Source organism: Aquarana catesbeiana, linkage group LG06 (genome assembly GCF_042186555.1).
Source record: "Aquarana catesbeiana isolate 2022-GZ linkage group LG06, ASM4218655v1, whole genome shotgun sequence".
Taxonomy (NCBI): Eukaryota; Metazoa; Chordata; class Amphibia; order Anura; family Ranidae; genus Aquarana; species Aquarana catesbeiana.
Window position 1 is genome coordinate 325,946,157 of NC_133329.1, and position 15,954 is coordinate 325,962,110.

General features: G+C 43.8%; 1 protein-coding gene across 2 annotated transcripts in view; it reads left to right on the top strand.

Moving 5' to 3' along the window:
* The window catches only part of SESTD1 (SEC14 and spectrin domain containing 1), a 233,618-nt gene that overhangs the window by 2,026 nt on the left and 215,638 nt on the right, over positions 1–15,954 (top strand). The window contains exon 1 of one of the 2 annotated variants that reach the window (XM_073633760.1): positions 1,318–1,336. The exons of the other annotated variant lie outside the window; for it this stretch is intronic. The gene's annotated coding sequence lies outside the window, so the exon portion shown is untranslated. Of the gene's footprint in view, positions 1–1,317; positions 1,337–15,954 lie in introns of those variants that run through there. 2 annotated transcript variants of the gene reach the window in all.

Genomic DNA, 15,954 nt, shown 5'->3' on the forward strand with positions numbered 1-15,954 from the left:
CATAGCGATCGAATAGGCTATCGATTTCATTAAATTTCATTGCGACTTGCATAGACTTTTGTTAAATGAAGTTGCAATGAATTCAGCAGTGCAAATCGCTCTGATCTTGTACTGAAGTAGGGCTTAAAGTGGTTGTAAACCTCAGACCTGAAATATGACCAAAGCATATCCCTCTATAGAGTGTACTTGTCTCAATCCAGAACACTAGGCCCCCGTTCATATTGACTAAGGCTTTCAAATTGTGCGATTTCTAAGTCACATCGCAGTGTGACTTTGAAGACATCTGTGCGGCTTCATGCACAAATGTCTATTCAATTCACTCCCAAAATCACCAAAAGTGGTGCATGTACTACTTTTTTGTACTACTTTTTCAAATTATTGCGGCACCACAAAGTCAGTGTTGCACCGATTTGAACAGCGATTTGCCGGCAATAGGCTGCCACTTGTCATGTGATTTGATCTGTCAGATTGCATGACAAGTCTCTCCAATGTGAATGGGGGCGAAGTGTCATTTCTGTCTGCTGCTTTGTTCCTCAGCTATTAGCATGAGTCACTTCTGACAAGTTCTCCTGACACCAATAGAAAAAGGTGACAGGGGAGGGACATTTCCAGCTGATTGACACCCTCATCTCTGTTTCTGTGTGTGTGGGGGGGGGGTGTCTCTTCCCTCCAATCATCTCTCAGAACTCTCCTCAACTTCAGCACTCTGCCCCCCTTGGAGAGGGCTGCAGATAAACAGGTACAACTTATGTAGGGAGATTTGTTTCATCCCTGTGTATCACCTGTGGCCAGTCACTTCACTGGGTATATGTGAGGATTTACATCCACTGTAGATCTCATTCACATGGAGTGTATTATTTGGTGCCCTATATGAAGGTCAGGTGTACCTGCAGGGGGAAGAACATGTTCTGTGCAGGAAGTCTCATTGCTGTCAGTAGGGATGCCGCACAGACAGACACGCCGCTCCCCATGTGACATCTGTGTGGGGCAAGGGGCGAGGCTGTTTGGCATGAAAGGTTTGCTTTATTCCTGCAGCAGAGGACTAGGAATGCGCACCTGTGCATGATCCTATTTGTCAGGCCTGATGTCAAACTGAAAATTAGTAATAGTTATTGTAAAGTTAACTGATCCTAGGTGTCAAAAAGCAATGGTGACAGAAGGGTTAATATAATCTTGTGCCTCTGATATTCCCTTCTAGATGTGTTCAGGATTGTGCTTGTCAGAGCCGGAGACACTTTGCTGGTGTTTCATGTAAACCTGAAGTGAGGTGTGGAGTGCTTGTCCTGTGCTGATCATCTGGCTCCAGTAGTCCAAGTCACTGGCCTGGAACTGGCAGGTAGATGAGAAGGTCTGATTTCTGTTACTGCATGCTTGTTCCAGGTTAATAACTGTGAGAGAATTGCAGTCAGTGGATGAGCATCACAGCCAGGAAACTAGCATCTTCCGAAGGGGGTCAGTCATGGCAATTCTTATTTATTCTCAGTATAGGCTTCCTTTGTGACATGGCATGGGATGGCAGGATATGGGCAGCTCTGGGTTCTTGGGAACCTGTATAGGGAGAATTAAGAAGGCTGCCAATTCTGACCTGAAAATGCTGCCTGCTTGGCTGGAATGGGTGTCCAGTGTGGAGTTCTGACTTTACATGTTGCCTACTTATTCCTGATCATTGACTCAGAAAGTAGTAAAGCCAGAGACAGGTGATTGGCATTTCAAGAAGTCTGCCATGGCAGGCTACAGATTCTTTATACATGCTAATTGATCATATTGCTGTGTGTATGGTCATTTAAAGCGGTTGTATACCCACAGAAAAAAAGAATCTTAAAAAAAAAAAAAAAACTGTAAGCCAAAGGCATAATGAGCTAGTATGCACCGCATACTAGCTCATTATGAAATACTTACCTTAAAATGAGGCGTCGGTATCTAATCCTGGTCCACGCCGAGGGAGCTGACATTTTGCCCTCGGCGTGTCTTCTGGGTTCGCGGCTCCGGCGCTGTGAGTGATTTGAAACAAACTTCTTTCACTTTGTCATTATGGGGTATTTTATATAAAGTGGGTGCAGCGCTATAAATTCAAAGTGATTCAAGAAAAAAGTGAACAATTATGAATATTAATATATAAACAATAAGTGTCCATCATAAATAAATCCAACAGTCCATCTTGATAGTGAGACACTAATAATCACCACGTGAGTGTATAGTGAACACAAAAGGTCAAAATAGTCCCCCGAATGATGGAAACAAATCATGAATATTGGGCATAAAGATGGTTGATGCTATAAGGCTTTATAAGTCTGGTGGCAGCCGTGCCAATCAGGAGAAAAAAATGGAAATCCAAAAATGGAAATAAAATTATATAAACAATCTTGTGACCTTCTCCGGGGTTTGATGCAACAGATAAAGATGTGCAGATACCACCACCCATATGAAATGGAGGCTTACCGAAAAGTTGGGACCCAAAGCAGCATGCTGTATGAGTCAAGAAAGCTTAAAAGTTGCCCCCTGGCGGATGATAGGGAGATCCCAACTGTACTCTGGAGTCCTAGGGATGCCTCACCGGGGTGTCTTTTCTGTGTAGAGGTTAGAGACGTCCTACACACATATACTGGCAGAGGGTCAGTCTGGGGCGGGTTAAGAAAGGGTTTTTGTTTGTAGAATTTTGAGGAAAATGAATTTAATCCATTTTGGAATAAAGCTGTAACAACATAAAATGTGGAAAAAGTGAAGCAATGTGAATACTTTCCGGATGCACTGTATGTCAAAAAAATCTGACATGCTGGTTGTACCTAAGTCGATCGACCTGGGTACAATCGGCCTGCCCATGGATGGATTGACTCTCAGCCAGTCCCTGCTAAACCATCTATGGCCGGCCTAGGCTGGGTTCACACGGCAGTAGTCCGGTGCGTCTCCATTCATTGTTTCAGGTGCGATTTCAGCCCGAATTTTGGGCTGAATTCAGACCAGAAGACGCATAGGACTCCTGTGCAATTGGCACCGGATCCGATGCGGAGATATTTGAACCGGCTCCATAAAGAGCCAGTCATAATCTCCTGCTAGGCGAATTGGATGCGAAGAAACTCTCATCCAATTCGCACTGGTGTGAACCCAGCCTTCAAGCGGTTGTATACCGCTGGACTTTTTTTAAAAATTTTTTCCTGCAAGGCAAAGTCACAATGATCTAGTATACTGTTCCAGTGCCGCAAGGTCAGCGCTGCAGCCAATTCCATCTTCGCCTGTTGCTTCCAGGTTCGCAGGGTCCAGCTCTGTGATTGGCCAGAGCTGCAATAACTGCACTCCCGCCATGTGCAGGAGCTTCTGTTCCCGGCACAGGGCTCTGAAGAAATGGTACGGGTTGCCGTTCCTCTAGAGCGCATGCACCAGTGATTCACTGGCTGCATGTAATGTGAATATCTTTTAAACAGTGCAAGTTTAGGAGATATTTACACTACCTATAGATAAGCCTTATTATTGGCTTATCTATAGGTAAACGTCAGTAAAGGAAGTTTACTTCCTCTTTTTTTAAGAGACACAATACTACTATCATTGCACAGTTTTAATTAATAAGCCTGGATGGGGATCATTTAGTAGTGCAAAGAACAATAACCTATCACAGCCAATCAGAATTAGACTTTCATTACCTGCCCTGGACTAATGAAGTTTCCACAAATTATTGCATTTCCTATGTCATTTCTGGGCTTTGCACTGATGTTTCACTCTCTTGTCATGCGAAGATTGGACAGACGGTGAACGAATCGCATCGCCATCAGTCTGTTTTGAGCGGATCTTGGCAGGCGGGTGTCAGCGGACACTTCTCCCCTGGCATCCACCTGCCCATAGAAGTCAATGTGTGGCCCTCTCAGATCTGCCTGAAAAACGGACAGCTGGATCCGAGTGGGCCAATCATATAAAAGGGGCCTAAGGAAGTGTGTTTACCGGCCAGATCATCAGGTGAAAAAAAATCCTAAGAAAAAGAACTAGTGCAGCCACCACATCTAATGATGGTAATATACAGTGTTACATTCTTGTTGGGTTTATCTTCAATCCAACCAGAAATCATCTTTCATTTCCCAGACAAACATCTGACTGCTGAAAGTTGTAATCTGGCTTCTCTGGGTCACTGATTTCTACTGTTTGACATTGCTGTTTCTTTGCCTTATGAGATTAGCCAATGGGTCAGCTGATTCTTTGTGCGGCTTTAAGGATAATTCTGGTTATAAAGAGACTGATTTCTTTTTTTTTTTATTTGGCTGATGCAGCAAATATTGTCCTGCTAGTAAAGAATGCTTCACAATAAGAGAAATCTCTTGTGATAAAACTTGTCTCAATGTAATAAGCACACGAGCGTGGTAATATGATTACCGATACGCCAACCTCCTCCTGGGTTATCCATCACAGCTACATCTACAGTATGCCGCCCCCCCCCCCCCCCCCCCCCATTCTTTTTCTGCTTTGCACCCTCTCTCCTTGCATTGCCTTTAGTTGTCATTCTGGTTTTCAATCTCACATTATTTGATGAGAAGTTCAATTATTTATTAATGTGAGGCTGGACAATAACATGATTAACTTGTATTTAGTACAGGTTATTTGAAGGATGTATTGCAGTGATGGTAGAAGCCCACAGTGTACACAGTGCCAGTGGAAATGGTTAACACGTGGAATGTTTTATCCACAGAAATATAAAGTTCCTCTCTGTAGACAGTTAAGGTAGAAGAAGAATTCCAGTCACCTGCCTTTTAAATATTGCCTGACATTGCTCTTATGCTTCCGGCATACGGTTACTAATAAATCTCAATGTAAATAATTAATTTTAAATATTTTTTTAAAACCTTTTTCACAATGGTCATTTGGACTTTAAAGTGGTTGTAAACGCTCAAAAAAAAACAACCTGCTAGACAAAGGCATAATGAGCTTGTACAGTATCTCACAAAAGTGAGTACACCCCTCACATTTTTGTAAATATTTTATTATATCTTTTCATGTGACAACACTGAAGAAATGACACTTTGCTACAATGTAAAGTAGTGAGTGTACAGCTTGTATAACAGTGTAAATTTGCTGTCCCCTCAAAATAACTCAACACACAGCCATTAATATCTAAACTGCTGGCAACAAAAGTGAGTACACCTCTAAGTGAAAATGTCCAAATTGGGCCCAATTAGCCATTTTTCCTCCCCGGTGTCATGTGACTCGTCAGTATTACAAGGTCTCAAGTGTGAATAGGGAGCAGGTGTGTTAAATTTGGTGTTATCGCTCTCACTCTCTCATACTGGTCACTGGAAGTTCAACATGGAACCTCATGGCAAAAAACTCTCTGAGGATCTGAAAAAAAGAATTGTTGCTCTACATAAAGATGGCCTAGGCTTTAAGAAGATTGCCAAGACCCTGAAACTGAGCTGTAGCACGTGGGCCAAGACCATACAGCGGTTTAACAGGACAGGTTCCACTCAGAACAGGCCTAGCCATGGTCAACCAAATAAGTCGAGTGCACGTGCTCAGCGTCATATCCAGAGGTTGTCTTCGGGAAATAGACGTATGAGTTCTGCCAGCTTTGCTGCAGAGGTTGAAGGGGTGGGGGGTCAGCCTGTCAGTGCTCAGACCATATGCCACACACTGCATCAAATTGGTCTGCATGGCTGTCGTCCCAGAAGGAAGCCTCTTCTAAAAGTGATGCACAAGAAAGCCCATAAACAGTTTGCTGAAGACAAGCAGACTAAGGACATGTATTACTGGAACCATGTCCTGTGGTCTGATGATATCAAGATAAATGTATTTGGTTCAGATGGTGTCAAGTGTGTGTGGCGGCAACCAGGTGAGGAGTACAAAGACAAGTGTGTCTTGCCTACAGTCAAGCATGGTGGTGGAATTGTCATGGTCTGGGGCTGCACGAGTGCTGCCGGTACTGGGGAGCTACAGTTCATTGAGGGAACCATGAATGGCAACATGCATTGTGACGTACTGAAGCAGAGCATGATCCCCTCCCTTCGGAGACTGGACCGCAGGGCAGTATTCCAACATAACAACCCCAAACACACCTCCAAGATGACCACTGCCTTGCTAAAGAAGCTGAGGGTAAAGGTGATGGACTGGCCAAGCATGTCCCCAGGCCTAAACCCTATTGAGCATCTGTGGGGCATCCTCATACAGAAGGTGGAAGAGTGCAAGGTCTCCTAACATCCACCAGCTCCGTGATGTCCTCATGGAGGAGTGGAAGAGGACTCCAGTGGCAACCAGTGAAGCTCTGGTAAACTCCATGACCAAGAGGGTTAAGGTAGTGCTGGAAAATAATGGTGGCCACACAAAATATTAACACTTTGGACCAGGGTGGATTTGATTTAAATCACCATTTAAATCACAAGTAAAATGGCTTGATTTACATCAACTCAATTTAAATCATAATTTTTAAAGAGCAACTGTCATCCCTGTCCTGCAGCGGCTCCTCCTCTGACCCGCTGTTGACTCACCGACAGTCCCATTCTCTTTAATGGGACAGCTGGTGATGAGGCAGTGACACAACAAGGTGAGAGACGTGGCGGCAGCAGGTGAGTGGATGCCCGCTGACGGATGGATTTTTCAGATGGATCTGAAATAACAGGTGCTCTTTAACCACTTCAGCCCCGGAAGGATTTACCCCCTTCCTGACCAGAGCACTTTTTACAATTTGGCACTGCGTCGCTTTAACTGCTAATTGCGCGGTCATGCAATGCTGTAACCAAACGAAATTTGCGTCCTTTTCTTCCCACAAATAGAGCTTTCTTTTGATGGTATTTGATCACCTCTGCCGTTTTTATTTTTTGCGCTATACACGGAAAAAGACCGAAAATTTTGAAAAAAAATGATATTTTCTACTTTTTGTTCTAAAAAAAATCCAATAAACTCAATTTTAGTCATACATTTAGGCCAAAATGTATTTGGCCACATGTCTTTGGTAAAAAAAATGTCAATAAGTGTATATTTATTGGTTTGCGCAAAAGTTATAGCGCCTACAAACTAGGGTACATTTTCTGGAATTTACACAGTCTTTAATTTATGACTGCCTATGTCATTTCTTGAGGTGCTAAAATGACAGGGCAGTACAAAACCCCCACAAATGACCCCATTTTGGAAAGTAGACACCCCAAGGAAATTGCTGAGAGGCATGTTGAGCCCATTGAATATTCATTTTTTTTGTCCCAAGTGATTGAATAATGAAAAAAAAAAAAAAAAAATTACAAAAAGTTGTCACTAAATGATATATTGCTCACACAGGCCATGGGCATATGTGGAATTGCACCCCAAAATACATTTAGCTGCTTCTCCTGAGTATGGGGATACCACATGTGTGGGACTTTTTGGGAGCCTAGCCGCATACGGGGCCCCGAAAACCAATCACTGCCTTCAGGATTTCTAAGGGCGTACATTTTTGATTTTACTCCTCACTACCTATCACAGTTTTGAAGGCCATAAAATGCCCAGATGGCACAAACCCCCCCCAAATGACCCCATTTTGGAAAGTAGACACCCCAAGCTATTTGCTGAGAGGCATGTTGAGTCCATGGAATATTTTATATTTTGACACAAGTTGCGGGAAAGTGACAATTTATTTATTTATTTATTTTTTTTTTTCACAAAGTTGTCACTAAATGATATATTGCTCACACAGGTCATGGGCATATGTGGAATTGCACCCCAAAATACATTCTGTTGCTTCTCCTGAGTACGGGGATACCACATGTGTGGGACTTTTTAGGAGCCTAGCCGCGTACGGGACCCCGAAAACCAATCACCGCCTTCAGGATTTCTAAGGGTGTACATTTTTGATTTCACTCTTCACTGCCTATCACAGTTTCGGAGGCCATGGAATGCCCAGGTGGCACAAACCCCCCCCAAATGACCCCATTTTGGAAAGTAGACACCCCAAGCTATTTGCTGAGAGGCATGGTGAGTATTTTGCAGCTCTCATTTGTTTTTGAAAATGAAGAAAGACAAAAAAAAAAATTTTTTTTTTCTTTTTTTAATTTTCAAAACTTTGTGACAAAAAGTGAGGTCTGCAAAATACTCACTATACCTCTCAGCAAATAGCTTGGGGTGTCTACTTTCCAAAATGGGGTCATTTGGGGGGGGTTTGTGCCACCTGGGCATTCCATGGCCTCCGAGACTGTGATAGGCAGTGAAGAGTGAAATCAAAAATTTACGCCCTTAGAAAGCCTAAAGGCGGTGCTTGGTTTTCGGGGTCCCATACGTGGCTAGGCTCCCAAAAAGTCTCACACATGTGGTATCCCCGTACTCAGGAGAAGCAACAGAATGTATTTTGGGGTGTAATTTCACATATTCCCATTGCATGTTTGAGCAATATATCATTTAGTGACAACTTTGTGCAAAAAAAAAAAAAAAAAAAAAATAATAATTTGTCTCTTTCCCGCAACTTGTGTCACAATATAAAATATTCCATGGACTCGACATGCCTCTCAGCAAATAGCTTGGGGTGTCTACTTTCCAAAATGGGGTCATTTGGGGGGGGTTTGAACTGTCCTGGCATTTTATGCACAACATTTAGAAGCTTATGTCACACATCATCCACTCTTCTAACCACTTGAAGACAAAGCCCTTTCTGACACTTTTTGATTACATGAAAAAAATTATTTTTTTTTGCAAGAAAATTACTTTGAACCCCCAAACATTATATATTTTTTTAAAGCAAATGCCCTACAGATTAAAATGGTGGGTGTTTAATTTTTTTTTTTCACACAGTATTTGCGCAGCGATTTTTCAAACGCATTTTTTGGGGAAAAAACACACTTTTTTACATTTTAATGCACTAAAACACACTATATTGCCCAAATGTTTGATGAAATAAAAAAGATGATCTTAGGCCGAGTACATGGATACCAAACATGACATGCTTTACAATTGCGCACAAACGGTGTGACAGCAGTGACAGTGACAACAAAATAAATACATTTTTAAAAGCCTTTAAAAGCCTTTACAGGTTACCACTTTAGATTTACAGAGGAGGTCTACTGCTAAAATTACTGCCCTCGATCTGACCGTCGCGGTGATACCTCACATGCATGGTGCAATTGCTGTTTACATTTGATGCCAGACCGACGCTTGCGTTCGCCTTAGCGCGAGAGCAGGGGGGACAGGGGTGCTTTTTTTTTTTTTTTTTTCTTTATTATTTTTTTGCTTTTTTATCTTATTTTAAAACTGTTCCTTTCATTTTTTTTTTTTTTTTAATCATTTTTATTTGTTTATTTATTTTATTATTTATTATTATCTCAGGGAATGTAAATATCCCCTATGATAGCAATAGGTAGTGACAGGTACTCTTTTTTGAAAAAATTGGGGTCTATTAGACCCTAGATTTCTCCTCTGCCCTCAAAGCATCTGACCACACCAAGATAGGTATGATAAAATGCTTTCCCAATTTCCCAATGGCGCTATTTACATCCGGCGAAATCTAAGTCATAAAATGCTCGTAGCTTCCGGTTTCTTAGGCCATAGAGATGTTTGGAGCCACTCTGGTCTCTGATCAGCTCTATGGTCAGCTGGCTGAATCACCGGCTGCATTCTCAGGTTCCCTGTTGAGACAGGAGAGCCAGAGAAAAACACGGAAGACGGTGGGGGGGGGGGGGGGGGGCATTCTCTCCCACTGCTTGTAAAAGCAGTCTAGAGGCTAATTAGCCGCTAGGATTGCTTCTACATGAAAGCCGACCGCTGGCTGAAAAGAATGATACCAAGATGATACCTAAACCTGCAAGCATCATTCTGGTATAACCACTCAAAGTCGTGAATGCTGTACCTGAAGACAAAAAAATGGTTAACAATAAAGCACAGTAAACGGTAAAGTATAAATAATTACATACCTGAAAAACAAACGTGATAAAACATAATAACAATAAAACATTGCAGAATAGAATACAGTAAAAAAGAGCAGAACAATAGAGAGAGAATAAAGAGAGAGAGAACAATAAAACGACAACTATTATTTTTTATTTTATATTTTTGTTTGTGTTTTTTTTTTTTTTTTACACTTTTTTTGTAACTGTAACTTTTATAACTGTAACCGGTTCCAGGTTCGGGTCTCTCAAAATGCGATGGCATCTTGGGAGACCCTGTGAAAGTGTGCCTAGTCTGTGGAATGCTGTACCCTACGCTAATACTCAGCTAGTGAATGGTAGCGTTCAAAACATTCACCAATGCAAAGACCAGGATTGTCAGGACAGGAGGGACAATAATAGTGGGTGTCACGCCTATATCCGCGCTTGCTGCAGACACAACATCTTTTTTGGGGGGGTTCGTTGGGTAGGGGTACTCGGGAGGACATAAAGAAAATGCCTCTCATGCAACCGACTGCATTTGGTTGGGGATGTGAATGGGGGAAGTACGGGCGCTGCAGAAGTGGTGGGTTCCCAATTAGGATTGGCGAATGCACCAGGAAGGGCACTATGGGCATGACGGGCCTGTGTTTGTCTTCTTGGTGGCAGCGGGACACTATTTGTGCTTGCCACCTCACCAGCTTGAACTGCACTTATGGGACTCGCCACGTCACCAAGTGTTACTGCAGTGCTGGTTTGACTACGACCGGGGTGTACTAGGCCGCTGGCGCTTGCCAGTTCACCAAAACGCTACCAAAAAAACTGTTAACGATCGCAGGGATCAGGCCTGACTCTGCGAACGCTGCAGTTATGCATTTAGTGTTTTGTAAGTGACAGTGATCGATCGATACTGCACTTGGGTGGGCTGGGCTGGGCCGGGCGGAGGGGTAAAACGCAGTTGCTAGCAGGTATCTGGGTTGATCCCGCTAACACTGCGTTTTTGGGAACCCTAAACTGCTGGGGACGCTAGTATAGATCTGATCGGATCAGATATTGATGCGTTCAGATACTATACCACTAAGGGAGGTGTACGGTGCGTGCGTGGGTGTTAGCGGTACTGGCACTAACCTGACGCTGCCTGGGGCTGGTGCTTGCCATTTCACCAAAATGCTACCAAAAAAACTGTTAGCGATCGCAGGGATCAGGCCTGACTCTGCGAACGCTGCAGTTATGCGTTTAGTGTTTTGTAAGTGACAGTGATCGATCGATACTGCACTTGGGTGGGCTGGGCCGAGCTGGGCGGAGGGGCAAAACGCAGGTGCTAGCAGGTATCTGGGCTGATCCCGCTAACACTGTGTTTTTGGGAACCCTAAACTGCTGGGGACGCTAGTATAGATCTGATCGGATCAGATATTGATCTGTACAGATACTATACCACTAAGGGAGGCGTATGCTGCGTGCGTGGGTGTTAGCAGTACTGGCGCTTATCTGACGCTGCCTGGGGCGACGCATATCACCGCCGGGCGATCAGGGGGCTAAATCTTTATTCGGTAATAAACGGCGGGTGCCCTGACATTATAAAAAATAAACAAACTAACCAGCGTCACCCGTAACGGTTATACAGTGATCAGTGGTGAAAGGGTTAACTAGGGGGCAATCAAGGGGTTAAAACATTTATTAGATAGTATATGGGGGTCCCTGTCGCTATAAAACGCTGACGGCGAACCTAAATATTTACGTCCCTAACTAGCATCACCAGCGACACTAATACAGCGATCAGAAAAATGATCGCTTAGCGACACTGGTGACAGGGGGTGATCAAGGGGTTAAAACTTTATTAGGGGGGGTTAGGGGGGTACCCTAGACCTACAGGGGGCCTAACACTCACTGCCCTGACACTGTAACTGTCACAAACTGACACCAATACAGTAATCAGAAAAAAAAAAAAAAAAACTGCTTGGTGTCAGTTTGTGACGGGGGGGGGGGGGGGGTGATTGGGGGGGGATCGGGGGGCGATCGGGGGGGGGATCGGGGTGTTTAGTGTGCCTGGCATGTTCTACTGTGTGTAGTGTGTTGGTGCACTTACATTGCAGTCTTCTCTCCTCGGCCCGGAACGGAAAATACCGAGCCGAGGAGAGATGACATCATTTCCTCTGCCTCTGTGTACAATACAGAGGCAGGGAAATGATCCCATTGGCTGAGAGCGATCGCGAGGGGGGGGCCACGAATGGATGGCCTCCCCCTCACCTCCGATCGCCGTGGGAGATTTGCCGACCGCCGCAGGCACCGGGGGGGGGGTCCGATCGGACCCCCCACCCGCGGGCAGGCAAGGACGTACATACACGTCCTTTTGCCTGCCCGTGCCGCTCTGTCGACGTATATAGTCGTGCGGCGGTCGGCAAGTGGTTAACTAGCTGGTAGTTAGAATTTTTCTTATTTGCAAACAAAGTGAAAGTTTCCGATTTAGAATAATAAGCTGTCAGGTTAGTAAAACAGCGATATCAGAACCGATTCAATCATACAGTTTGTAGTGTACAAAGGTTTGCAAAACAATGGGATAAATGAATATTCCTGAACTTGGTTTAATATCATGGTTACTGTGACATTGTGTAAAAAATAAAAAAGATTAAGTACAGCGCTGCGCTAGAAGTAAACTAAGTTAGCAGCCAACACACCCGTAGACTCAGGATCAAAAATAACAACCGAAAATTCAAAGTGTGGCGCTATATGTTCTGTGCTTAAAACACAAAAATCCTAAACAGTAAGTGACATAAAAAAAAACCAAAACATTACAATGTGAACAAGGAAGATGCCACGTGTGAAAGTGACTGGTGAACATAATAGTGATACATTTGTGTGTTCAATTCAAATAAACATCAAAGACAATATCATATAAAAGTCCACATCCCAATGGATGAAATATGAAAAGCAAAAAAAATATAAAAAGTCTATAATAGCAGTGCATAGGCAATGATGAGCAGGTGTTTCCTTGTACGTGCAGAAAGGTTATTTAGACCCGGCAGCCTGGTGGATAAATGGACCATGGAAAAACCAGAGGTGCACGGAAGGTTGAAAACAGTGCCAGGACCATCACCAGAAACTATGGAGGCTTACCAGAAGTAGTGGCCTGAAATGGCATATGCCATACAGGTCAAAAAAGCTTGATGACCAACAGGTCTCGATATGTTATCTGGTCAGATGTCATCATCACACAAAACGAGGGGGGGGAAATAGTCAGCACGGCTCCAATCACCGGGACATCGTTTGGTAAACTCATTGAATGAGTTTACCAAAAAATTTTAAATATTGCAGAATATACAGCCTCATGCTACATAGCTAAGCTTTATTTCATGCTGAATAAGCTAAAATTATTAATGTATCTTAAATAGAAAATTATCTTTAGATAGATTTTTACTCCAAAAGCAATTTAACCACTTGACAACTGGGCACCTAAACCCCCTTCCTAACCAGACCAATTTTCAGCTTTCGGCGCTCTCACAAAAAATCTTTGTTTCTGTTAACATTTTTTGCAGAGTATTGGCAGGGTATTGCAGTGGTCCCCGTACACCGTTGTGACCGGCGACATGTCTCCTGGAGTTATTTCTGGGTTTGCGGGCTCCGGTTCTGTGATTGGCCAGAGCCGCGACGACGTGACTCTAACGCGGGAGCCGCCGGTCACAGCACAGCTACTGAAGAAATGGCGCCGTTTCTTCAGTGCGCATGTACCGATGACGTCGGCACATGCCGATACAGTGAATATCTCCTAAACGGTGCAAGTTTAGGAGACATTCACGGTACCTACAGGTAAGCCTTATTATAGGCATACCTGTAGGTAAAAGTGGTAGTAAAGGGTTTACAACCACTTTAAAGAGCAACTCCACTTTGTTGGAAAAAAAAAAATAGCAAAAACAAAAAAATATATGGGGTATACAATTGCAACACAAATCATATTGTAATTGAGTGTTATTAACAATTACCTCAATCTGCAGGGCTGTAATTTTCTGTAAAATACAATTCAATAGTCAGATTTTGAGCATCCCCTGCAACAAAAATGTCAATTTTGGTGAGATACTCCCAAAGTAAAATTACGTCTAAAGCCCCTTTCACACGAATGTTCCGATTGAGTCTGCCTGTCCATTTTTCAGGTGGACCTGATCGGAACCCTCCATTCTCCTCCTATGATTTAGCAATTTACCAATTCTTAGATGTGTGTTAATTTATGCCTGCCTACAACCAAACTTATCCACTAAAAACAGATAGATGGGGATTTGTTCCCCTTCCATCCAATAGATCGGATTGGATGGCAGTCGGATGTAAACAGGCAGGCGGTCCATGTATATCTGATCGCCCATAGAGGAGAGCGGCTGTGTCCGTGCCAGCTCTGCATCAGTGGAGCGGACATGGACCTGTCATCTACTTGCTCAGCAGGGAGATCTGCTGCTGAGCAAGTGGATCGCAGGCCGAGTCCGCCCTGTGTAAAAGGAGCCTTAAAGTGGAATTAAACCCATCAATTTAACAGTTCCAAAAAAGTTACATTCTTAACTGTCACATTTGCTTATGCTGTCAACCAAGCTTTCAAACCATGAAATAGCTGGTGTCATAACTGATCACATGTGCAGCATCATGGCATTTGCTGATCAAACAGCTAAGATTGCAGCTGATACGGATAGGAGGGTTTACTTCCACTTTAAGGCCTCGTTCACACCATGGTGCAGAGACGTCAGTTATTTTGTGCGCATTCTGCAAGGGCACAAAAATAACAATTGTGCCCTGTTCACACCCCACCCTGCGGATTTTTCAAAGTCAGCTTCCAGGACGGCTTACAAAAAGAGGCTCCTCCCAAATAACCCCTGGGAGTCTTCATGGCCTCGCTGGATATAAGAGACACGTACCTTCACATCCCCATTCGAAATGGAGTCCAGAAAATATCTGATTCGCAGGGAAGAACAAATTCAAAAGTCTGTACTTCCAGTTCAATTCCCTGCCATTCGGGCTAGCATCAACACCACGCATTTTCACGAAAGTTCTGTCAGAAGCACTGCAAACTCTGAGATAAGAGGGGATCCAAATAATCCCTTACCTGGACGATCTGCTGATATTTGTAGATTCGCCAAAAGAGGTGGAACAGAACTTGACCAGGACAATCAAACACCTCCAATACCTGGGGTGGCTGGTGAATTGGGAGAAGTCCCAACTCATCCCTACTCAAAAAATAGTATTCCTGGGTTAAATAATAAATTCAACTTTTACAAAGATTTTTCTGACGGAAGAAAAAATTGTGACTTTTATTTTAGAGGTGGGCAACCTCTGTACAAACCCAGAGACCTCAATCCAGAACATGAGGATTCACGGGTTGATGACGGCAGCCATCCCAGGGGTGCAATGGGCCCAGTTTCACATGAGAGCACTTCAGTCTTTCATGCTCTCGATCTGGGATGGAATGAAGGATTCTCTCCCAAACTATGCTATCAATCAGGTGGTGGTTGAACTCAGAAAACCTCTCTGCACGGCGACTTTGGGCACAACACCATCCGGTAACAGTCACTACGGATGCACGTGGTCGTGGGTGGGGAGCTCACTCGGGAAAACAGATGGCCCAGGGAGTCTGGAACAGCCAAATGGCCTGCCCCTCTTCCAATGCGAGAGAATTGAAAGCTGTTCAAATGGCCTTAGAAGCTTTCGGCCGTGTCCTGATAGGAAAGCATGTATAAATCCTTTTCAGGCAATGTCACTACCGTAAGTTATATCAACAAGCAGGGAGGTACAAAAGTGGCAGGCCGAAAGAGATTCTAGGGTGGGCAGAAGTAAATCTGCTATCCCTGTCTCCCTGAATTAAACTCCCTGGCAGATGCCCTAAGCAGGGAGACCGTCTCAAACAGAGTGGTGTTTAAATCAAAAAGTGTTTGATCAAATAGTGGTGGAATGGGGAGTTCCCCAAATCGCTACGAGAGGGAACAGGAAAGTGGACCAATTCTTCTCTCTCCAGAAGGAACTCCTCAAGTTTGGGTCTAGATGCCCTATCCCAGCCTTGGAACGCAAACCTGGTATATGCATTTCCACCGTTTGCACTCATACTCAAAATCATTTGGAAAATAAGGTTCTCAGGAGCGAAGGTTATTCTCATCGCTCCCTTCTGGCCAAAGAGAGCATGGTTCTCGGCGCT